The 25,766-nt window shown below is 43.2% G+C and overlaps 1 long non-coding RNA gene across 1 annotated transcript; it reads left to right on the top strand.

Annotated features, from left to right (window-relative positions):
- The first annotated feature begins 11,720 nt into the window (after positions 1–11,720).
- LOC123386319 lies at positions 11,721–25,524 on the top strand. The gene is made up of 4 exons (XR_006600100.1): positions 11,721–12,740; positions 23,452–23,582; positions 24,425–24,485; positions 24,910–25,524. It is a non-coding gene; the product is annotated as an uncharacterized LOC123386319 (long non-coding RNA).
- Positions 25,525–25,766: the final 242 nt, after the last annotated feature.

Genomic DNA, 25,766 nt, shown 5'->3' on the forward strand with positions numbered 1-25,766 from the left:
ATCCACCTGCCCGAGTCCTCATCGGTGCACGGATAAACCAAGGCTCCATTGCTTCAGAGAGCAGCCAAACGGATGAGAAAGTAGCAAATCCACCACGGAGCTAGTGTGCATCTAGGGTTTCATGCTTGTGGCCAGGGAGCCCAATGAGGCACGGAAGTGTTAACTGGGGTCTCACAGATTAAAAAAACATGTTTTTTTGGAAGTACTTGTCAACAAGATTGAAAATGTTCACATAGGAATCTAGGCATCCCACGTCTCCTGCATGCAGTGGCACAGCACTGACCCCTGCAGAAAGAGCTGGGGTCCAGTCCAACCTAAACCTTCCTCTCCTATTTGTCAGTGTCACCGAGGCCATTAATCATCAGCCATTTCCTTTTTTTTTTTTTTAATAGTAAAGAGGAAAGTGAAATATTTTTGTCCCCTTCTCACCTGCTCACTTCCTTAATGTCACCTGTCAGGACGTGTAATCATGTGAGTTTTCTTCCCCCTGTGTCCAGCAGGAGCTGGTAAGGGCTTCACTCAGGCAGAAATTCTTGCTTCACTACTTGCTGGCTGGTGCCCTGCAGGTCCAACCTTCGACTGACAACAGACATCTGTGCTGCCTACATTCAGACAACACAGGGCGTAGGGTATGTGCTGCTAATAAGGTTGGTTTTTCTTTTTCCTCTTACATTTTCACATTTCATAATATTCAGGTGTCGGAAACACTTAAAATTTATATTTTTCATTGATCACCATCCAGTCACAAGAAGACAACTACTGTATGATTCTGCTCATATGAGGTACCCAGAGTAGTCAGATTCATAGAAACAAAAAGTAGAATGGTTGGTTGCCAGGGCGGGGGGGGGGGGGGGGGGATGAGGAATTATTGTTTAATGGGTGCAGAGTTTCAGTTTTGCAAGACGAAAGAGTACTGTGAATGGACAATGGTATAGTAGCACAACAGTGTGATATATTTCATCTCGCTGAGCTGTACGTGGTGAATTTCATATTACATGCATTTTACCACAATTTTAAAAATATTTTAAAGAAGGTGGTTAGTTCTATTGTCTAGCAAACTTTGAGTTGTTCTGTTCGGAGGCAAAAAAAAAAAAAAAAAAGACTCAGGAGGACAAATGCTAATCGTCGCTGCATTTGTTTTCAATGATTTGTTCAACAAATACTTAGGGGTGCCTGGCTCGCTCAGTCAGTAGAGTATCTCACTCTTGTTCAACAAATATTTGTGGAGTACGTGGTATATACTGGACAGTACACTGGAGCCAGAAACACAAAGGTAGTGGGATAATCAGTAAAGTCTAAGAATAAATATACTTAACTTTTTGTAAGTTCTTCAAAAGAAGGAATAAGAACCACGATGAAAGAATAGGTAATCATTTTTTTTTTAATTTTTTTTTCAACGTTTTTAATTTATTTTTGGGACAGAGAGAGACAGAGCATGAACGGGGAAGGGGCAGAGAGAGAGGGAGACACAGAATTGGAAACAGGCTCCAGGCTCTGAGCCATCAGCCCAGAGCCCGACGCGGGGCTCGAACTCACAGACCGCGAGATCGTGACCTGGCTGAAGTCGGACGCTTAACCGACTGCGCCACCCAGGCGCCCCTAGGTGATCATTTTTTAAAAAGGTGGATTAAGGGCACCTGGGTGGCGCAGTCAATTAAGCGTCTGACTTCACCTAAGGTCATGATCTCGCGGTTCATGGGTTCGAGCCTTGCATCAGGGTCTGTGCTGACAGCTCAGAGACTGGAGCCTGATTCAGATTCTGTGTCTCCCTGTCTCTCTGCCCCTCCCCCACTCATGCTCTGTATCTCTCTCTCTCTCTCTAAAGTAACATTAAAAAAAATTATAGAAAAAAATGTAGATTAGAGAAAGAATTTTTTAAATGAGATTTAATGGATAGATTCAACAACAGATTACCTCAGCAGAAGAGAGAATTAGTAAACTCTTTGATAGTGCTAAAAAACCCTCTTGAGTTTAACAAGTAGATAAATTTATAGAAAATAAGAAAGATATTAAGAGGCAGGAATGAGTAAATGAGAAGGCCTAAGGTATTTCTATTAGCTATTCTAGAAGGAGAAAATAGAAGAGGGAGAGAGGCAGTATTAGAAGGGAAAATGCCTCAGAAAGTTCTGGAATTGATTAACAAACAAAAGTAAAATACTCTTTCAGTTAAATCCACTAGTTCTGAGGGGAATAAATAAAAATAAATTTATACCTAGAAACCTAATAGTGAACTTACAGAAAATCAAACACAAAAAGAATTGTTTTTATTTTTACCTAGCTGCAGTTAAGGTCAAAATTTTCAAAGTGCTACAGGAAAATAAGTGTCAACTCAGAATTCTATACCCAATTAAACAATTCAAGAGTAAATTTGGCTTTTTAAAATTTTTTAAAGATTTTTTTATTTTTAAGTAATCTTCACACCCAATGTGGGACTGGAACCCATAACCCCAAGATCAAGAGTCACACGCTCCAACCACCAAGCCAGCCAGATGCCCGAGTGTAAATTTGAAAGAAAGATTACTTTAAAGAACCTAAAACTGGGTGGGAGGGAGGAGAGAGGGTAGGTGATGGGCATTGAGGAGGGCACCTGTTGGGATGAGCACTGGGTGTTGTATGGAAACCAATTTGAAAATAAATGTCATATTAAAAAAAAAAAGAATCTAAAACTATAGAGCATTTTACAGTTTTTTTTCTTTTTCCTCTTTTTTTAAACAATTTTTTTAATGCTTATTTCTCAGAGAGAGAGAGCAAGAAAGAGAGAGACTGAGCACGAGTGGAGGAGGGGCAGAGAGAGGGGGAGACACAGAATCTGAAGCAGGTTCCAGGCTCTGAGCTGTCACCACAGAGCCTGATGTGGGGCTCAAACTCATGAACCAGGAGATCATGACCTGAGCCCAAGTCAGGCACTTAACCGACTGAGCCACCCAGGTGCCCCTAACAGTTTTTCCACTGCAAGAGCCACAAAAGAATGGGCTTGGATAATAAAAGTATGGAAGCCAAAAGGAAGGAATGAGATGAAAGACGCAATGATGACAACTGGAGATTAGACAATATGTTGACAAATCCAAAGAGCACTGACTACAAAATACAGCAATAATAATTTCTAATTTGGAAGGTGGAACCAAAATCTGAAAATAAATCTCAAGATACTGTGAAGAATGAATAGGACCACATGGAAAATGGAAGGGTAGCTACAGATTCTGAGAGTTTGACATTTCTTGTCTTATTCCAGTACATTTTATTATTAGCTTGATATCATGCTAAATCAAATGTGTGTGTTAATATATTAAGAAAGCAGCTAAAATGATAGTAATTATAGGTTTAACTTCCCGACCAGCAGAGGAAAGAGGATAAGATGGCAGAAACTCTTAATATTACTAATCACAGTAAATTTAAGAGTACTGCATCTTCCAGCTAAAAGACAGAAATTTTCAGACAGCTTTAAAAATTCAGCTGTTGCAAGAGACATACATAGTCACACAAATATAGAACCGTTGAAAGTCAAGAGTTGAGGAAAAAGTCTATGTAGCCAATATCAACTAAAACAAACCTGGTGTAAAAACTAATGTAGAATTTAAAGCAAAAAGTATTACATGAGGCATGACTTAATGATTTTAATGATAGGAAGTAATTGGTCAGGAAAATATAATTGAATTGGTGAGTCTTTAACAAAATCTACCATGCTCTGCCTAAAATGCATAGGACATCAAGTTCAGACGGTTAGACTTGCAAATTCTGCCATAACTTTGAGGAACAAAATTTCTCTATATTACAGAACAAACTTGACCATGAAAGAAGAAAGAAGAAGAGAAAAGAAAAGGAACAACAACATCACAAGAAATATGGGAAATAAATGTATAGAGCAATCTAATTTATAAACATAGGTGTAGAAGATCAATTTTTAGTAAGCCAAATTTATATAATAAGAAGGTAAAGTTTATTCTACGTGTTAAGAATTTTTAACATTTGGAAAATCTATTTATGTAAATTCATTCAACTTTCATAGATGAAAAGGAAAACATCTTATGAGCAATGAATAAATCTAGAAGCACTTGATAAAATTCAGTATTGATTTAAGAGAAAACTTTTTAGTCAACCTTGAATGAAAAGATATTACTACTCCTTAATAAAGGGTATCTACTCACAGCTAGCATCACATGTAACACTGAAGTATGGAAGCATTCTCTTTGAAGACAGGAATATGACTGTAATCAACATAGTACTGGATTGCACCATGAAAATGACCAAATTGTCCCCATTTCAGAGTATAGGATCATTTAGATAGAAAATGGAAGAGCATCTACAGACATGCTATGAACTAATAAGTTTCTTTGCTGTAGTATTATTGCCAAAAATCAACAGCACAATTGAGAAAAATCAATGAAACTGACAGTTGATTCCTTGAAAAGATCATTAAAATTAACAATTCTCTAGCTAGGCTGACTACGAAAAAGAGAGAAGATTCGAATTACTAAAATCAGGAGTGAAACATTATTATTTTTATTAACATTATTATTAACCTTACAGAAATCTTAAAAAACATTATAATAGTAGGAACAACTGTATGTCAACAAATTAGATAACCCAAATGAGACTGGAGAATTCCTAGAAGCACACAAATTACCAAAACTCACTCAAGAAGAAATAGAAAATCTGAACAGACCATAACAAGAGACCAAATCAGTAATCAAAAAACTTCTCACAAAGGAAAGCCCAGACCAGATGGCTCCCCTGTTGAATTCTACCAAATGTTTCAAGAATTAATACCAATCTTTTGCAAAGTCTCCCAAATAAAAAATAGAGGAGGATGGAGTGTTTCCAAACTCATTCTCTGAGGCTATTATTACTCTGACATCAAAACCAGACAAAGATATCATAAGACAACTATAGACCAAAAGCCCTTATCAATATAGATGCAAAAATCCTCAACAAAATACTAGAAAACCATATCCAGCAATATATTAAGAGGATTATACACCATGGTCAAGAGGGATTTATTCCAGGAATGCAAGAAATCAAAATAATATCCCATATTGATCAAATAAAGGATGAAACCCATAAGATCAACTCGATAGACATGAAAAATCTTTGGGCACAATTCCACACCATTTCATGATAAAAACTCCCAACAATCTAAGAATAGAATGGAACTTAACCTGATAAAAGGCAACTACAGAAGATCCACAGCTAATGTCACATTTAATGGTGAGAGACTGAAAGCTTTCTTCCTTAGATCAGGAGCAAGATGAGGAAGTACACTCTCACCATTTATAGTCAATATGGTGTTGGAGTTTCTATTCAGGGCTATTCAGCAAGACAAAGAAATCAAAGGATTAGAAAGGAAGAAGTAAAACTTCTTTATCTGCAGATGACATGGTCTTTTGTATGGAAAAGTCTAAGGAATCTACATACACACACCAACATTAGCATAATGAACAGATTCAGTAAGTTCACAAAATATCAATATACAAAAATCACTTCTATTTCTAGCAGTGAACAATCCAAAACTGATATTAAAGGGAACAATTCCACCTGCGATAGCATCGAAAAGAATAAAATACTTAGGAATAAATTTAATGAGACATGTGTGGAACTTGTACAACTGAAAACTGCAAAGCGTTGCTGAAAGGAATTTAAAAATCTAGGTGAGTAGAAAAATATCCAATGTTCATGATTTGGAATAATTAATATTGTTAAAATGGCAGTACTGTCCGACTTGGTCTATAGATGCAACATACTCCTTATCAAAATTCCAGCTGTGTTTTGTGTTGTTGTTTTTGCAGAAAGTGATATGCTGATCCTCATAATCGTATGGAAATACAAGGGACCCACAATAGCCAAAACACTCTTGAAAAGGAAGAACAGAGTTGGAAGGACTCATACTTTGCAGTTTCAAAACTTATGGCAAAACTCCCATAATCAAGACATTATAAAGATAAATATAAATCAAGGGAATAAAATTGAGGGTCCAGAAGTAATTCTATACATTTATCATCTGTGATTTTCAACAAAAGTCTCGAGATAATTCAATGGAAGAAAGAAAGTTTCTTTAATAAATGGAGTTGGGGAGCACCTGGATGGCTCAGTTAGCTGGGTGTCTGACTCTTGGTTTTGGCTCTGGTCATGATTCCAGGGTTATGGTATCGAGCCTTGTGTCAGGCTCCATGCTGAGCATGCTGAGTTTGGAGCCTGCTTCAGATTCTCTCTCTCTCCCTCTGGCCCTCTCCCCTGCTCATTCAGAATAACAAGGAATAAATCTCATAATGATAGAGCACTCATTGAGGAGATCCTAAAATTTTATTGAAGGATATAAAAGAAGATCTAAGTAAATGGAGAGACATGATGTGTTTGTGGATATGGCAATGACATTACAATGTTAATTTTCCTAAATTAATTTATAAATTTATTGCAATTCTAATAAAAAGCCAGGAGATTTTCTTGTGTGACCTTAACAAACTGATCTTAAATTTTATATGAAGATGGCCAAGAATATGAGGATTAAGGAGGGAGACTTCTCTATCAAATATCAAGGTTTATAATGAAGCTATAGTAATGAGTACTGTGTGGAACAGGCACAGAAATGTTAAAATAGGCTAACTGAATAGAATAGAGAGCTCAGAAACAGACCTACGGGTATATGGAAAACTGGTCTACGGGTATTTGGCAGTTGGAACATTTATATGAAAACATTTATAAGGAAAATAAAATAAAAGTAGTTTCTAACCTCATACCATACCCTAAAATAATTTACATTTGGAAGTAAAAGTAAAAATGTGGTAAAGTTTTGGAAAAAATAGGAAAATATATAGAAACATATCTTTATGATTTCATGACAGTGAATGATTTCTTTTTCTTTTTTTAAAAATTTTTTTAATGTTTATTTTTGAGAGAGAGGGAGACAGAGCATGAGCAGGGGAGGGGCAGAGAGAGAGGGAGATAGAATCTGAAGCAGGCTCCAGGCTCCAAGCTGTCCCCACAGAGGCGATGCAGAACTCGAATTCACGAGGTGTGAGATCATGACCTGAGACGAAGTCAGACGCTTAACCGACTGAGCCACCCAGGCACACAGACAATGAATGATTTCTTAAACAAGACCCAAAAAGCACAAATAAAAAAGAAAAAAATTCAATAACATTTACCTTTGAAATTTTAGTAGAGGCAAAATATATCAACTAAGTTAAAATCAATTCAAAAATTGGGAGAACATATTTGCAAAGTGTATCATCAGTAAGGAATTAATATCTAGAATCCCTCAAGAACTTGTATAAATAAGTAAGAAAGAGAGAAAAAAAAATATTGAAAACTGAGCAAAGAACATAACCAGGCAATTCATAGAAAAGGGCACTCCACAAGCCCCTGGGTGGCTCAGTTGGTTAAGCATCCAACTCTTGATTTCAGTTAAGGTCAAGATCTCACAGTTGTGAGATCAAGCCCCACGTTGGAGCAGGGAGCCTGCTTGGGATTCTCTTTCTCCCTCGCTCCCTGCTCCTCTCCCTCATTTTCTCTCTCTCAAAATAAATAATAAATAAATAAATAAATAAATAAATAAATAAATAAATAAACAAACTTTTTTTTTTTTGAGGAAAAAGGCACTCCAATGGCCAATAAACTTCTGAAAGATGCCCAAACTGACTAGTCATGAGGGTAATGCAATGAAAACAATTAAAACAACCAATCACACCCATCAAACTGGAAAATTAACCAGAGTAATAATTCCAGGTGTTGGTGAAGATACGGGGAGACAGGAATTTTTAGACACTTGTTGAAGGTATAAATTGCCATAGTCACTTTGGAGAGTAATTTAGCAACATCTAATAAATTTGAAGTGTGTCTATCCTTCAACCCAACAACTCTCCTTCTAGGTACATACTCTAGAGAAATTCTCATACTTGGTCACAAGGAAGCATGAGAAAAATGGTCACTGCAGCACTGTTTGAAGAGTAAGACATAGGGGTGTCTGGCTGGCTCAGTTGGGAGACCATGGAACTCTTGATCTTGGAAACAACTTAAAAATCCATCAGTAGGAGAATGGATAAGTAAGCTGTGGCCTATTTGTGCAATGAAATACTAGTTCAGTTAAAAAAAAAACCTAAACATAGATCAATTAATTTATAACTCCATATTTATCATCTGGGATGTCTAGAAAACGTGTTCAGGGAGAAAAGCAAGTTACAAAAGGATTCAGAAGCTATAAAGTGAATATCAGAAGTAAAGCATACGTAATGCCATAGATTATCATGACCAAATATAGATGCAGTAAATGTTTAATAACAGACAGAAGGATGGGTTTGTTTATTTATTTATTTATTTATATGAAATTTATTGTCAAATTGGTTTCCATACAACACCCAGTGCTCATCCCAACAGTTGCCCTCCTCAGTACCCATAACCCACCCTCCCTCCCTCCCACCCCCCAGGATGGGTTTAATAACACAACTTTAGGATGGCAATCACCTCTAGCAAGGAAGAGAGGAAGTGAATCTGTATCATTTTTTAAAAGATTTTATTTTTTTTAAGTGATCTCTACACCCAGTGTGGGGCTTCAACTCATAACCCTGAGGTTAAGAGTGGCGTGGTCCACTGCTTGGGTCAGCCAGACGCCCCTGTATCATTTTCTTTCTGATTTAAAAGCATCTGAGGCAAGCAGGTTAAAAGTTGTTAAAACCAGGAAATAGATAAGTGGCTATCTTCTGTATTTTCTGTATTATACATATCTTTGAACTATTTAACAATTTGCTTTTAAAGTAGACACAATCCCTGCACAAGGTTGCTTGATGGTAGAAATTGATGTCTGATTTTGGGGAGCCGTTCAATTCCTGGGTCAGAAATTCTCTTTCCTCAGATGAGAATGGTGACCCTTCTTTTGCTACCTGATAGGGTTTTGGTGAGCATCAGATACATCCACACTCGAGAGAGCACTTGCAAAACTATAAATTCTGCTTAATGCTGATACTATTGTTATCACATAAAATGAAATGGCAAAAACATAATTAGCTAAGAACGGCTCAGTCTGAGATTTACAGTTAGAGCACACACTAATTTTGAATTAGGTTATAGATAAAGAGAAGGTACTCAATTTCCCCTTCATGTTTCCCCAGGGTGTTCTAAGCAGTGCAGATAAAGGCTGCTTTCCCAGGGAGGCAGGTGAGAAGGTCCTGGGCTTAACTGTAAGCATAAATCACTCCTTTGGCAATCTACCAGACCATCTATCAGAGGGGCCTTTTAGTGGAAAATGCCAGAGGCAGCAATCGAAGGCAGCTCTTAGAAGTGATTAGTTAGTCACAGAGGGGAGTCATTGGAGAGAGGATACAGGTGCATTCTTGGCATTCTTGGGACAGGAAGGCCATCAACACTTGCCTGTGAGCAGCTCAATCTCTCCCACCTTTGGGCAAGAAACCAACTACTTCTGATTCGCATTATTATTGCTAAAATGATCTCAGCCTTTTAGATAGATTGGGAGAAACCAGTTTCCTGGACAAATCTCAGTAAAATCATTGTTTTCCCATCATCAGGTGGAAATCTTGTTAAGCGCTCCAAGGAGCTTGGTTTTACGGGTTTGTGTTCCACAGCCCCTGGCACCTTAGCTAGGATTTCATTCTAAAATAACATTTCCTCTACAAAGTCTTCTAGCTCCACGCACTTGGGCTCAATGGCCTTCATGAGCTTTTGACTCAAGGAGGCCCAGGGGTGAACTGCAGGACGTTTACATATAATCTCTTAGTTGACCTACAAGATGAAGTGGGGACTCCTTCTGTAACTACCAAGAGCCCCATCCAACCATTCGGAATTTGTATTAAATGTAAAATTTTTTGAAAATAGATTTTACATTTGAGGGCACTTTTAGGTTCATAGCAAACTTGAGCAGAAGGTACACGGTGTTCACTGATCTCCCCTGCGTCCACATGCACAGCCTCCTCTCTAGCCACATTCCCCACCAGAGGGGCCGTTTGTTACAACTGATGAACCTACACTGACACGTTACTAACACCCAAAGTTCATAGTTTACATTAGGGTTTATTCTTGGTGTTGTATACTCTGTGTTGTACGTTTTGACAAATGTATAATGACCTGCATTATAGTATCCCAAAGAATAGTTTCACTGCCCTAAAAATCCTCTGTGCTCTGCCTGTTCATTCCTCCCTCCCCGCAAACCGCTAGTCTTTCTACTGTCTCCACAATTCTGCCTTTTCCAGAATGTCGGGTATATGTAGACCTTTCAGGTTGGCTTCTTTATATATGCAATATGCATTTCCGTTTCCTCTGTGTCTTTTTTTAAATATTTATTTATCTATTTTGAGAGAGAGAGAGAGAGAGAGAAAGAGAGAGAGCGAGAGAGCCAGGGAGGGGAAGGGGGGGAGAGAGAATCCCAAGAAGGCTCCAAGCTGTCAGCACAGAGCCTGATGTGGGACTGGAACTTATGAACCATGAGATCATGACCTGAGCTGAAATCAAGAGTCTGTTGCTGGGGCGCCTGGTTGGCTCAGTCGGTTGAGCGGCTGACTTGGGCTCAGGTCGTGATCTCACAGCTCTGTGAGTTCAAGCCCCGCATCGGGCTCTGTGCTGATGGCTCAGAGCCTGGAGCCTGCTTCGGATTCTGTGTCTCCCTCTCTTTCTGCCTCTAACCCACTCGCATTCTGTCTCTGTCTCTCTCAAAAATAAATAAACATTACAAAAAAAATTAAAAAAAAAAAAGAGTCTGTTGCTTAACCGACTGAGCCACCCAGGTACCCCTCCTCTATGTCTTTTTATGGCTCGATAGCTTGTTTCTTTCTAGGGCTGAATAATACTATTCCACTGTCTGGATGTGCCATAGTTTATCCATTCACTACTGAAGGACATCCTGATTGCTTCCAAGTTTTGGCAACTAGAATAAAACTGCTTTAAATACCTGTATGCAGGTTTGTGTGGATATAAGTTTTCAACTCATTTGGGTAAATAATCAAGGAGCATGATTGCTAGATCTTATGGTGAGTGTATGTTTCATTTTGTAAAAAACCACCAAACTATTTTCAAACAGTGGCTCCGTCATTTTGCATTCCCACCAGCCACGAATGAGAGTTCCCGTTGCTCCCATATCTTCACCAGCCTTTAGTGTTGTCAGTGTTCCAGATTTTAGCCATTCAAAGAGATGTGTAGTAGTATCTTATTTTTGTTTAAAAAACATTTTTTTAATGTTTATTTATTTTTGAGACAGAGAGAGACAGAGCATGAACGGGGGAGGGTCAGAGAGAGAGGGAGACACAGAATCTGAAACAGGCTCCAGGCTTTGAGCGGTCAGCACAGAGCCCGACGCGAGGCTCAAACTCACGGACCGCGAGATCATGACCTGAGCCGAAGTCGGATGCTTAACCGACTGAGCCACCCAGGCGTCCCTTATTTTTGTTTTAATTTGCATTTCCCTAATGGCATACGATGGGGACATATTTCCATATGCTTATTGGTCATCTGTGTATCTTCTTTGATAAGGTGTCTGCTCAGGTTTTCCCTTTTCTTCTTAAAAAAAAATTTTTTTTTGAAAGAGAGAGTGCAAGCAGGAGAGGGGCAGAGGGAGAGAGAGGGAAAGAATCTTAAGCACGGAGGCTGACGCAGTGCTCAATCTCACCACTGTGCGATCATGACCCGAGCCAAAATCAAGAGTCAGGCGCTCCATTGACTGAGTCACTCAGGCGCCCCTCCTTTTCTTATTTTTGAGTCCCAATAGTTCACTTATATTTTGAATATACAGATATTTATCAGACATTTAGAAAATATTTGTCAGATGTTTCTTTTACAAATATTTTCTTTCAGTCTGTGATTTGTCTTCCCATTCTCTTGACAGTGTTTTTGGCTCAGGAGAACATTTTAATTTTAATGAAGTCCAGCTGATCAATTATTTCTCCTAGGGATCATGCCTTTGGTGTTGTGAGAAAGTTTTCACCCTGCCCAAGGCCATCTAGGTTTCCCCTGTGTGATCTTCCAGCAGCTTTATAGCTTTGTGTTTTACACTTAGGTCTAGCATTAATTTTTGTGAAGCTTATAAGGTCTGTGTCTAGATTCACTCATGTGAACGTCCAGTTGTTACAGCACCATTTGCTGGGAAAACAAAACAAAACAACAACAACAAAAAACCCTACTTCTATCTTTACAATCAAATAAAACTCCCAGGAGGCTGAGTCATTTTCTGAAATTATAACATCGCTCACCAAACAGAGACACCAAAAGAGCATTTTCAGCTCTTTTCCTTTTCTGTTTATTATGTTTTATCAACCCCCCTTCTGCTCCTTCCTTCCTTCCTTCCTATTTTTAAATAATTTTAGACATACAGAAAAGTTGCAAAAATAAAAGGGAGAATTAATGTATATCTCTTAGTCAGCTTCCCCTGATGTCAACTACTTATATAACCACAAGGCAGCTACCAAGGCCAGAAAATTAACATCTTTACAATACTACTAATAAAACTACAGACTTTATTTGAATTTTGCAAGTTTTCCTACAAATGCCCCTTTTTCTTATTCTAGAATCTCACATTGTGTTTGGTTGTCCTATCTCCCCAGTCTTCTCGGATCTGTGGTGGTTCCTCATTCTTTCCTTGACTCTCACATCCTTGATACTTTGGAAGAGCATTGGTCAATAACTTTGTGGAATATCTCTCCATTTGCCTTTGTGTGGTGTTTTCTCATTGACTGGACTGAGGCCATGCATTACTGGGAAGAATACTCCAGAAGAGGTCGTGTGTCCTTCTCAGTGGATTCTATCTGAAGGTACATGACGTTTTCTTATTACTGATGATGTTAACAAAGCAGTGTCTGCCAGATTTCTCGACTATAAAGTTATTTTTCCCTTTGTAATTGATAAATATCTTGGGAGAGCTACTTTGAAATGATGCTAATATCTCTTTCTTCTCAAACTTTTGTCCCCTGATTTTAGCCTCTATCTTGTCTGCAACAAGTATTATTACGGACACATTATTTCTTAAAACATTTTAAAAATTATTTATTTATTTTGAGAGAGAAAGAGCAGGGGAGGGGCAGAGAGAGAGAGAGAGAGAGAGAGAGGGAGAGAGAGAGAATCCCTAGCAGTCTCTGTGCTGTCAGCACAAAACCTGACTCAGGACTTGAACCCACGAACTGTGAGTTCATGACCTGAGCCCAAGTCAGATGCTCAACCAACTGAGCACCCCAGGTGCCCCCCAGTGAGTCTTCTTTCTATAATTCAGTGTAGTCTCGTTTTGCAATTAAATTTATTTTGTGTGCAGTGGAATATCACATCATATGTTTTAACAGCCATTTCTTTAATTCCTTTTCCTGTGAATTCATGGTTTATATCCCTTGGACATTTTTCTCTTGGGCTAATAGTCTTTATTCTTTTTGGTTTATGAAAGATGTTTATATATTAGGAAATTAGCCCTTGGTGATATAAGTTGCAAATATCTTTTCCTAGTTCATAATTTGATTTTGCTGATTGTAGTTTTTGTCATATAGACAAATTTTTTAAAAATTTTTTTAACTTTTAGTAGTTGAATGTATTAGTCTTTGGGGTTTCTGAAGGTTGTGTTATATTTAGAAGGCTCTTTCCTATGCCAAGATTATATTTTAGTCACTCATAATTTGTCTAGTGTTTGTTTACATTTAAATCTTTAAACCAATTGGTTGTCTTTCATTTCTAAATACATAGTAATTTGATTTTTTCCTTTTTTTTCTTTGAGTATTTAGGAGAATATTTTAATTATGTTTTTAAAACTTTTTAATGTTTATTTATTTTTGAGAGAGAGAGAGAGAGAGAGAGAGAGAGACAGAGACAGAGACAGAGACAGAATCTGAAGCAGGCTCCAGGCTCTGAGCCATCAGCACAGAGCCTGAGGTGGGGCTTGAACCCACGAAGTGTGAGATCATGACCTGAGCCGAAGTTGGACGGTTAACTGACTGAGCCACCCAGGTGCCCCTATATTTTAATTCTTTTTCTAGGCAGATAATGTTTTAGTTGTCCTTTTAATATTATTAATCTTGAATATTATTTTACTGTGTTCACAGACTGTGACCTCTTTATGATTTTTCTATTTTTAGAGTTTGTTGAGTTTTCCTTTGTAGCTTAAATCAGGGTCCATTTTTTGAGACTGTTCCCTGCATGATGTGTGTGTGTGTGTGTGTGTGTGTGTGTGTGCATACTTTCATTGGATTTTGTGTGTATTTGTGTTTATGTGTATGTATTCACATATGTAATAGAAATTTATATATGATCAAGTTTAATTACGTTATCAAATATTTCACTTTTACCTAATATCTGAGAGATGTGGCCAAAATCTTCCACCATGTAGATTTATTAATTTCACCTTGATTTTCTTTATTTTACATGTTTATTTATTTATTTTGAGAGAGAGAGAGAGTGTGAGTGGGGCGGGCAGGGAGCAGAGAAAGAAGGAGAGAGAATCCCAAGCAGGCTCCACTCTGTGAGCACAGAGCCCAAAGTGGGGCTCGATCTCACTAACTGTGAGATCATGACCTGAGCCAAAGTCAAGAGTCAGATGCTTAACCAACTGAGCCACCCACGAGCCCCAATTTCACCTTGTTTTTCTATCCATTGTTGCTCTCTGTATTCCAAAGCCATGTTCTTAAGAGCATAAAGGATCATGATTTTTATTTACCTTAATTTTACCACCAGTTGATACATAAATATGTCTCATGGTTAAAAAGCAAACAAACAGAAGCAGAAGTGAAAAATCACTACTCAGCTTTATAACATTAAAGCAACAACAAGATGCCATTTTCCCAATAACAGATCAACATTTTTGAAAGTTTGGTAACATTTCATGATAGCAAGCATGTATGAAACGTCCTAGAACGTTCATTGCCTGGCAGCTGTGTTAGAGAGGTACAACAAATGTTACTTCTTGTTACAAGTGAAATTACTGGGTATGATGTTTATTTATTATATTTTTAAAGTTTTTATTTTTTTATTTTTATTTTTTTCAATATATGAAATTTATTGTCAAATTGGTTTCCATACAACACCCAGTGCTCATCCCAAAAGGTGCCCTCCTCAATACCCATCGCCCACCCTCCCCTCCCTCCCACCCCCCATCAACCCTCAGTTTGTTCTCAGTTTTTAAGAGTCTCTTATGTTTTGGCTCTCTCCCACTCTAACCTCTTTTTTTTTTCTTCCCCTCCCCCATGGGTTTCTGTCAAGTTTCTCAGGATCCACATAAGAGTGAAAACATACGTTATCTGTCTTTCTCTGTATGGCTTATTTCACTTAGTGAAATAAGTTTTTAAAGGTTATTTATTTTTGAGAGAGACAGAGAGAGCGTGAGTGGGGGAGGAGCAGAGAGAGGGGGAGACAGAGGATCCCAAGCATGCTCCGTGCAGAGCCCCATTCGAGGCTGGAACTCAGGGAACCATGAGATCATGACCTGAGCCAAAACCGAGTTGGACGCCTAACCGACTGAGCCACCCAGGTGCCCCACTGGGTGTGACATTTAAAACTTTGGTAGATGTTACCAAGTTGGTCAGCCAAAAAGCTTTTGTTTTTCAAGTTTATTTATTTAAGGAATCACCACACCCGATGTAGTGACCCAGGGATCCCTCATGACCCAGGGATTAAGAGTCGCATGTTCTCCTGACTCTTTAGTAGCCCAGACACCCAATTTTCTGAAAAAGCTTTAATGGCTCTCTATCCAACCCACTGGGCTCTGAGTCCCCATGTGTCCTCAGAGACAGGGAAAGGCAGTCTGAGCCATTGTTTCCTCTCCCTCCATCAGGGTCATGCAAAGGTTCTGGGCTGTCGGAGATGCTAAGGCATTGGCTTCTGGCTCCCGTGGGTTTGCCTGGAGCCGTGTGCTGTGCCAGCGCCCCCCCCCCCCCCCCCCCCCCACCGCACCTGTGTACTTCCTTCCTGCAGGGAGCCCTGTGCCAGGCATAGGTTAAGGAGCCCTTTGACGAGGTTGGGAGTGCAGGTGCTCAGACCCACTGAAATCTTACCATCACCCTAGGTCACGTTCTTAGGGTCATAGACCTCTGTCTCCTTCCCCGACCCCTGGAAACCCCCCTTCCCCAGCACCACACGTCTTCCCTAGCCCCCTCCAAGACTCCTCATCTTATCCCTTGTTCTGTGGTTTAATACTTTATAAAAGGGGAAAGCCCTTTGCCTACAGTCTGTGTCTGCTTTCTGTCCTACTCTGAGGTAAGGAATTCCAAGTCCTGCTTGTCTCCCAGAGTTGAGGAGACAGAAAGGAAAATTTAAGGGTAAACGGATAAAGGGTGATATCTCATAAATTAGTTTGCCATGGCATCTGTCATTATGATTCCACCTTAAAGGCTAAGGCTACTTTATTCTTTCCCAGCTCACTTTGTGTGTGCACCCCCAACACACACACACACACACACACACACACACACACACTCTTGTGCATTCCATTTAAAAAGACAGCTGAACTAATGGGTGCCAGGCCTTTCTTGTGCCTCTCCGTGGAGCAGAGAGCCCGGTGCTGAATAGCTGCTAACTAGGCCCTCTGGCTCAGTGTCTCCCGAGTTTGTCTTTCCTGTAGGACCATCAAGGTTGCCTGGCAACCGCCAGCAGGTCGGCCTCTCTCACGGTTTCCTTGAAGAAAATGGCAACGCTCTCTTTCCCTCACAGCGCAAGCAAGGCCTAATTAGTGTGAACCAGGGAATCAATCATGGAGGGGTTGGGAGCGGTGGTGCAGGATGGTAAAAGGGTGTGAAGAGCACAGGGGAGGGCCCAGTGTGAAAATAGCCATCATTTCTTCATTTTATCTCTTCCTGCCTCCATGACGAACCGAGGGCAGGGCTTATAACAAGCGGGAACTTCTTAGGCTTGAGTCTGAGCTACGGTTGAAGGAATAGGGCGCCTCGAATCTGGAGAAGACTCCTTTGAAGGACTGGAGATTGGGAGGCACCTGGGTGGCTCAGTTGGTTGAGCGTCCGACTTTGGCTCAGGGCATGATCTTGTGGTTTGTGATTTTGAGCCCCGCGTCGGGCTCTGTGCTGACAGCTCGGAGCCTGGAGCCTGTTTCGGATTCTGTGTCTCTCTCCACCTGTACCTCTGCCCCTCCCTGCTCATGCTCTTCTCTCTCTCTCTCAAAAAATAAATAAACATTAAAAAAAATTTAAAGGAACGCACACATCCAGAAAATGATGCCAAATTTATATCGCATGAAGCAAAATTAACAAGAATGTAAAATAACAGGGCACCTGGGTGGCTCAGTCAGTTGAGCATCTGACTTCGGCTCAGGGCATGATCTTGTGGTTCGTGAGTTCGAGCCCCGCATCCTCTGTCTCCCTCTCCCTGCCCCTCCCCAACCTGTGCTCTCCCAAAAATACATAAATATTAAAAAAAAAAAAGAAGGATTGGAGATATGGAAGTCTTTACATATTTGGAAGCCAAGAGTGCAGAAAAGGGATTAGTCTGGTTCTAGTTGGCATGAGAGGGAAGCACACGGGCGCCCATGAGGATGGAGTGGTTTTGTAAAGCTGTTAAGTCATTGATAGAGGAAAGGGTTTGTCTTGGGGAGGCAGTGAGCTCCCTGCAGCACAGGGATGCACACTGAGGAGAGGCGGTGCACAGGTGAGCACTGAAGCCTCTGATGTGTCGGTCTCCAGCTATGACACCCCATTTTCAGTGGGTCTGTGCTCCCGAGTGGACACAGGTGGTTCAGTGTGGGCACTGAGTCTGCCCCACCTGTACCCCGAGTTCCGAGAACCGGCCGTCCTCCGGTCTCCGTTGCCAGGTGTTGGGTATGCTGTTGACATCCTCCTCATACGCCATGGGAATTTCAGCCCAAGATCTCCTGAATCCACAGCTCTGGTTGGGGCCACAGCTTCTGCGGCCGAGGCTGCTGCTGGGGGCACTGAACACAGAGTGAGTTGGGTCAGTCTCGTGGGACGGACGGTGGAAAGGCTTGGCCCACTCTTGCCGAAGCGGGCAGCAGCTGTGTGAGTGGGGGACGGGGCAGGGGTTACGAGTGGGACTTCCACAGTGGGAGTAAGGATGGGAAAATCACGGAGCTCATGACGGGGCAAGGAAGAGGGAGAAGTTGATGCCAAGTGACGTGGAAGCTCATTTGAGATACCGAGCGTGAAGCTGACACAGGGACAAGGAAGCAGGAAAAGGCTCTTGAGGGACCAGCTGTTACCCGGGGACCAGCACTGCCATTTGGTGTGTGCCTGTGATGTGCCACGTGCTTTCCACTTAATTATCTTTAATCATCAACAATTGCTAAGGCAGGAAATACTATCCCCACTGTACAGGGGAGGAAACCGAGGCACAGAGTGGCCAAGTGACTTGCCCTCAGTGACTTAGGAAAGGGCAGAGATTCAAATACAGCTGTGTCTCCTTCGAATTCTACCTCTTTCCACTTTGCTGCCATCCCCCACCCCCCACCCCTGCCCCACAGTGGGCGGGGATCCAGGCACTAAAGCTACAGTTGTGCACACAAAGCCTGGGTCCCTTGGTCGTAGGGGTGTTAAACCTGAGAGTTTAGCAACACTCAGTTGTGCCTTCCATGAAAACAATAGATTTTTCTTTTATTTTTTTAAGTTTATTTTAAAAATTTATTTTGAGAGAGAGATAGAGAGCAAATGGGGGGAGGGCAGAGAGAGAGGGAGGCAGAATTCCAAGAAGGTTCCGTACCATCAGCACAGAGCCCCACTCAGGGGTCAAACCCACAAACCGTGAGATCATGACCTGAGCCCAAATCAAGCGTTGGATGCCCAACTGACTCTGCCACCCAGGTGCCCCATAGATCTTTTTCTTTTAAATGTGTACGCAGATGAGGTGCCTGGGTGGCTCAGTCGGTTAAGCGTCTGACTCTTGATTTTGGCTCAGGTCATGATCCCAGGGTCATGGGGTCGAGCCCCGTGTCAGGCTCCACGATGAGTGTGGAGCCTGCTTAAGATTCTCTCTCTCTCTCCTTCTGCCCCTCTCCTCTGCTCACACACTCTCTCTCTAAAAATCAAATAGAAATAAATACAGTAAATGTATAAGTAGAGGGATAATAGAGAGAGAGCATGTGCATCAAGGGCACTTAGGCAAATAGCTGGATGACGTTTTACAAATGCATACACCTGTCCGATCATCACCCAGGCCAGGATACAGAACACTTCCATCAGCCCCTGTGTGTTTTTCTTAACACAACTCAGAACTCTATCGGAACAGCTAAATATATACATTAGTGGGTCATGTGCCACTAGATAGACCCTAACAAGATTTGCTAACATAGGTGCTGTGTTTTCTCTGCAAATGCTATGGTTTCCAGAGCTCAGAAGAGGAGGGGATGAGACAATTGTACAGCAGATAAGATCCTGAAGCCTAGCATTTGAGATGATTAATGGTCCCTGGGCTGCGCTCTTTTTTAGTCTGATATGGAAAGAGGGCAGCCTTGTTTAAATTCTCCCTGTTCCAGCCACTCCCCCGCCCCCCACCAACCAGGCTACTCTGTTATCTCAGCGAAGTCAGAATTAACTCGTGTTTAAACTACCGGGAACCTTAGAGAAGGTGAGTGATTGATAGAAACCCATCTCTTAACAAAGTCAAACAAGAATTTCCGAAGTGTCACCTGGGAACTGAGAACACTGCCTTATAGCCCTTGAAGCTTGGGGGGTGGGGTTCATTCTCCCTGGCAGGTGTGTGGGGCCCCTGCCGCCCCCTGGCTTTGAAGAGGTGAGCAAGGAGGCCTGGGTGGCCATGTCTGGAGAAGGAAAGTGCCAGATGGCTGGCCAGGTGCTCCAGCTGACTTAACAACCTTATCAGATGTCCCGAGGGGCCCAGCCCTCAGCAGACAGTGATGTTTTGTGAAGGCAGCAAGAGAAGGTGTCCCCACTCCTCCCTTCCCTCTTCCCATCTCTTGAACCTGTCCCACATTGGTCGCAAGGCCATCCATTGGTTCTCAGCAGCTGACTGTCAGTCTGTCCCCAGAGGCTGCTGGCCAGGTCCCCACAAGGACCTTGGCTGTCTCCCAAAGTCACCAGTTATGGACTGGCACGTGTGACAAATCACTCCGTGGCTGGCTGTGAGGTAGGATTCCTGTTTGAGTGGAAGGGGATGTATCTTACCAGGGCCTGACTACTCTGCCCTCCTGCCCTGAGTCCCGAGCCTCCAGCCTTCAGTTTTTATCAGTGGGATGGAGGGGAGAAGAGAGTAACCCTGGGTGGCCTCACCCGTGGAAGAAGTGGCCAAGCTTCACCTCCCAGCTACTCTGATTATTGGTTACATATCACGAGTGTCAATCTCCAGTTGCAAATGCCCACCCCAGCCATCTTGGGACAGAGCCCAGTTCTTTCTGAATATACCTCAAATGATGTCCTTTGCCTATATTCAGCCTTTGGAGACCAGGGAGGCTAGATGTCACCAAGATCACAATCCTTCCTGGCACCCCTGCTCCCATAAAAGATAGAAAGGAGCCTCCAGGTCAGGGTGGCCCCCTGCACACATGTGTTTCCCTCCTGCCCACTCCAAATCCCAGGAATATAGAGAAGAACCCATGTACAGAGGGTACCCATGATGACGAGGGAAACAGGAAGAGGGTCAACCGTGCGTTAAGTGACTAACAGTTTCCAGAAGGAAGAAAGTCGTGGGTAATACTGAGCAGGAGTAGCTGAACACTCTTCCTGTCCTGCTGCAAGAGGACAGGAAAAGCTCCAAATGCAGAGTCCGAGGACAGGAGTGGCCAGCTGCTTGACATCTATTCTAGGAGGAGCTGGAAGAGCTCCTCTGGGGACAGACCCCTGGGGCTCCTGTTGTGTCTGATGGTGCTCTGCATCAGCGACCCTCAAATTCCGCGACACTCTAGAATCCCCAGAAATACCCCATGCCCAAGCTGTACCCCTGGGCGATGAAATCAGAATACTTGGGGAGGGGACCTGGGACCCAGCTGTCGTAAAGCTCCCTAGCTGCATTCATTGGGGGGTCTTGGTTGAGAACCGCTGATCAAGGGGACACACTCTGTTCCGACATTGGGGAAGGGGTGATCAGCCCATTCACTGCTTGTTCCCACAGAGAGAAGGCTGCTGGTCAATAAGGGGGGGCTGTTTTTTTTTTCCTTTATTTATTTATTTATTTATTTATTTATTTATTTATTTATTTTAATATATGAAATTTATTGTCAAATTGGATTCCATACAACACCCAGTGCTCATCCCAAAAGATGCCCTCTTCAATACCCATCACCTACCCTCCCCTCCCTCCCACCCCCCATCAACCCTCAGTTTGTTCTCAGTTTTTTTTTTTTTAACGTTTATTTATTTTTGAGACAGAGAGAGACAGAGCATGAACGGGGGAGGGTCAGAGAGAGAGAGGGAGACACAGAATCTGAAGCAGGCTCCAGACTCTGAGCTGTCAGCACAGAGCCCGACGCGGGGCTCGAACTCACGGACCGTGAGATCGTGACCTGAGCCGAAGTCGGCCGCTTAACCGACTGAGCCACCCAGGCGCCCCTGTTCTCAGTTTTTAAGAGTCTCTTATGCTTTGGCTCTCTCCCACTCTAACCTCTCTCTTTTTTTTTCCTTCCCCTCAATAAGGGGGCTCTTTGGATACACCCCCTGGCCTGGGCTCTCATCACCTGGAAAGGTGGGCCAGTGTCTCCCTCCCTCATGGCCCTGTCTCCACCCTCCCTGCCTGTCCTCCACAGCCCTGAGCTGATCTTCCTAGGGATTGCCTCCAATCCTGTCACTCCAATCCCTGCCCTCCACTGCAGACCAAGAGCAGCTGTGGAGACTCTCCAACAGATCCCCATGCTTTTCTGTCTAGACGAATTTCCTCTCCTGGGCCTAACACTCTGGTCAAACTGAGGGCAGGAGTTCATCTTATTCTTCCTGCGCCCCCTCTCCACCCCCAGTGCCTGGCCAGTGCATAGATGCTCACATAAAGGGCTCATTTTGCTGAACTGAGCGGTGTCTCTGAGCTGTAGAATGAAGGAAACATGATTTGTCCTTGCTCAGCTGTTCTGGCCACAGATGGCCTGTTCTGAGGGGAAAAGGCGGATTGTAAGTAGCTTGAAAGCTCAAGCATTTTTCTCAACCTACCATTTTTGGCTGTTATTTGTGTTTTATTTTGAATACGTTCAGCGTAAATATCTGTACTGATTTTGCTGATCATTAAAATAAAACATATTCGTTAATAAGTCTTAAAAACCAGAAATATAGGGGCGCCTGGGTAGCTCAGTCAGTTAGACGTCTGACGTCAGCTCAGGTCATGATCTCGTGGTTCGTGCGTTCGAGCCCCGCGTCAGGCTCTGTGCTGTCAGCTCAGAGCCCAGAACCTGCTTCGGATTCTGTGTCTCCCTCTCTCTCTGTCCCTCCTCCGCTTGCGCTCTGTGTCTCTCAAAAATGAATAAACATTAAACAATTTTTTTTTAATAAAGTAAAAAAACAAACAAACCAACCAACCCAGAGATACATACGAAGTAGAAAGTAAATCTCTCTCTGTTACCCTGCCCAGGAATAACCATTGTCAACAGATCCATGTCTAAACTTGCTGACTTTTTGTTATCTGTGTAAACTCTTTTCTCCCTCAAGTGGGTCCACGCTCTGCATACCGGTTGTCAGCAATGAACCATAGTCATGAATGTGCTTTCCAGTTCACACAAAACTCATCTCATGTAACCACTGTCTGATATTCCACCTCCCTTTGTTAAACCAGAGTCCTCTCTTGGTCAACTGTTACATTGTTCCCAACTCTAGCTGTAAGTATCACTTTTAGTTTGTGAAAAAGTACATTCTAGAAATAATTCATGGAAAAAAAAATGGGAACAAAAAGCAACAGCACTCACTCACTGTGTCTCACCCAACTATTTGGCCATGGTTACTTCTGGGCATCTCTCTTCCCGTATGTTTTTGCTAAAACATTTTAGACTCAGGGTGTAGGCAATTCGGATCCTCCTTTGACACTCATTTCACCATGAACTTATACCATATTAGGAGTCAGTTGTCCTGACTGTTGGCTTTGGAAGCTGCTTTAGACTCCTCGAGGGGGCTGTACAGAGTTTTCTGAGTCCTTGCCCTGCTGCAGGGCATCTTGGTTGTAATGAACAGTCTGGCGAGGATGGTTCCATTCCCCTAAGAACTGTAATTATAATTCCTGGTCAGGGGCACCTGGGTGGCTCAGTCGGTTAAACATCCAACTTCCGCTCGGGTCACGATCTCACAGTTCATGAGTTTAAGCCCCGCGGTGGTCTCTGTGCTGACAGCTCAGAGCCTGGAGCCTGCTTGGGATTCTGTGTCTCCCTCTCTCTCTGCGCCTCTCATGCTCTGTCTCTCTCCCTGTCAAAAATAAATAAGCATTAAAAAAAATAATAATTCCTGGTCAGAGTGATGGTGCTCTCCTCCAAGATGCTTATCACTGGTTCTATGTTTCAGTAATTTCCTTCAATACCTGCCTCCCAAAGGGAAATACGTGTTCTAGAAGGTGTCTCTCTCTGTGTGCTTTCTCACCTACTCTCCCTTCTGTTGCTTCCTCCCCCGACAGCTGCTCACCAGACCCAGTTAGAGATTACTTCTTGAAGACCTTCGCTGACAAAGGAGAGCCTGGGCTCGCTGTCATCTGCTGTGTGTAGCCACATGGCCCCGTGCTTCCACACCCCTTCTCTGTTTGACAGTGTGAGTTATTCACCAATGGATCCTCAGTGGCTGAAAGGGAGGGCAATGTGGGGGATGGGAGGAGGTTGGGGGCGAGGGCAAAAAGGAATGCCCGGTCCACCTCCCACAGATTGCCCTCTGGCTCCCTCTAGGCCCTCTGGTGCCTGGTGGAGGTAGACAGGAGGTCCATTCTAGCTCGCCCACCCCATCACACCTGCCCTCAGAACAGGCCCTCCCCCCACTCCACAGTGCTTGGGCTGCCAGACCCCAGGAGTTAGGTGGTGGATGGGGAGGAGGCTTGTGCTTGTGGGTGGCCAGGCCACCCCCCCCTCTTCCAGCCATCCCAGCTGCCCCCATATACAGGGGCCAGGAAGGACTGTTTGTTCAGTCTTCATAACAGAGGGGTGATTACCGGCGCTGGAGGGGAAGACCAGCCAGCCTTGGTCCCCTCACCTGATAGCCTCCCTAGGTTTTATCGAATCTCTGTGTCTCACAATTACCTGTAATTTCATTGCCTTCGTGGGAAGAAGAGTGCTTTTCCCTGCAGCTAAGATTTTTCACCTTCCCTGGACTTTGCCTCCTCGGCCCCCAGCTTCTTCTCCTCATTTCCAGCAAGCATCATGAACAATCCTTCCCCCCACCCCAGCTCTGCCCGCACCCCTACCCTGGCCACTCACTCCTCAGCCATTCTCCCACAGTTGTCCTGCCCCGAGAGAGAGAGGAGGGTGGGACAGGAAGGCCCTCAGGCTTGAGGAACCCCCAGCCTGAGGGACACACTCCATGGGGCTCTGTTCTGTGGCTGAAACAGATACTGAAACAGGAGAGAAGGTGCTGATGGTTTCTTACCTCTCTTTCCTCCCCAGAGACCTTCTTCTGACCCTGGATCTCAAGCACATCTAGAAGGAGGAGAGCAGTGGAGCTCAGGTTTGGCTTTACTCATTCATTCATTCATTCATTCATTCATTCATTCATTCATTCACCATTTTAACAAATACTCGTTAGGACTCTAATATGCGGTAGGCAGTTGGCAATCAAGGACTACTTACTTAACACAGGCTTATTCAGCACAGTTCCCAGGTGAGGCGTGGCCATAGACATAATTTTAGGACATGGTAGCTGCCTTTGAGAAATTTCAAATCTGCCTGGACATAGAGACAGTTGTAGATTGAATAGCTGATCGGATCCAGCACTGTTGGAGGTAATACTGTTATCCTTGTTTCAGAGAGGAGACAAGTGAACCTCGAGCCTGTAGCCCTCCCTCCTCTCACTGCCTACTTTACCCTTTGTGATTCAGTACTGCCGAACCGCACTGTGTTCTCTGTAGACACCGGGTTCTTTTGCATTTCAGACCTTGGCCCCTGTGGTCCCCACGGCCTGGAACACCATCCCTGCCTCTCCTTTGCCATCTTCTGTAGCATTCGTTTTCAGAGTGCTGAGCTGAGTGCCCATCTAGCCACCTTGCACAGACCTCTACCTGAGTGCTCACCGCATCATACAGAAATTAGCCATGAGCGTGAGTGTCTTTCCAACTAGACGGCAGGCTTCTCCGAGGCGGGACTTGTGGCTCATTCGCCCCAGTCCTGCCACGTGCCACCCAGAGCCTGGTACAGAGCCAGCATTTTAGAAAGATCGGCTGAAAATAACAGATGGGTAAAGTCACTTGTCGAAAGTTGTGCTGCTAGCATGGGGTCAAAATGAGATTGGAACCACGGTTGTTGTTACTGTTAGGTGCCTTTATGTGAGTTAGGACAAAGCTCCCTCTCTGAGTGGATGGACTGCAAAAAGAGGCAAGCCTCTGCATGGACCAGTGAGAAAAAGACACTCCATCCCTGGCTGCTGCAGCTCTGTGCCAGGGTCCCAGCTTGGCTGAGCCAGAGCAAGGACAAGATTTCAGCCCCCTTCTTGCCGCCCAGGAGTCCCAGCTCAGACCCAGCAAGGGATGGCCTGTTTAAACCCAAGGCAGTCCTCCTTCTTCTTTTTTTTTTTTTTTTTAATTTTTTTAAACGTTTATTTATTTTTGAGAAAGAGAGAGACAGAGCATGAATGGGGGAGGGTCAGAGAGAGAGGGAGACACAGAATCTGAAACAGGCTCCAGGCTCTGAGCTGTCAGCACAGAGCCTGACACGGGACTCGAACTCATGGACCGTGAGATCATGACCTGAGCCAAAGTCGGACACTTAACCGACTGAGCCACCCGGGTGCCCC

This window comes from Felis catus, chromosome B3, assembly GCF_018350175.1.
Source record: "Felis catus isolate Fca126 chromosome B3, F.catus_Fca126_mat1.0, whole genome shotgun sequence".
In the NCBI taxonomy this organism is placed as follows: domain Eukaryota; kingdom Metazoa; phylum Chordata; class Mammalia; order Carnivora; family Felidae; genus Felis; species Felis catus.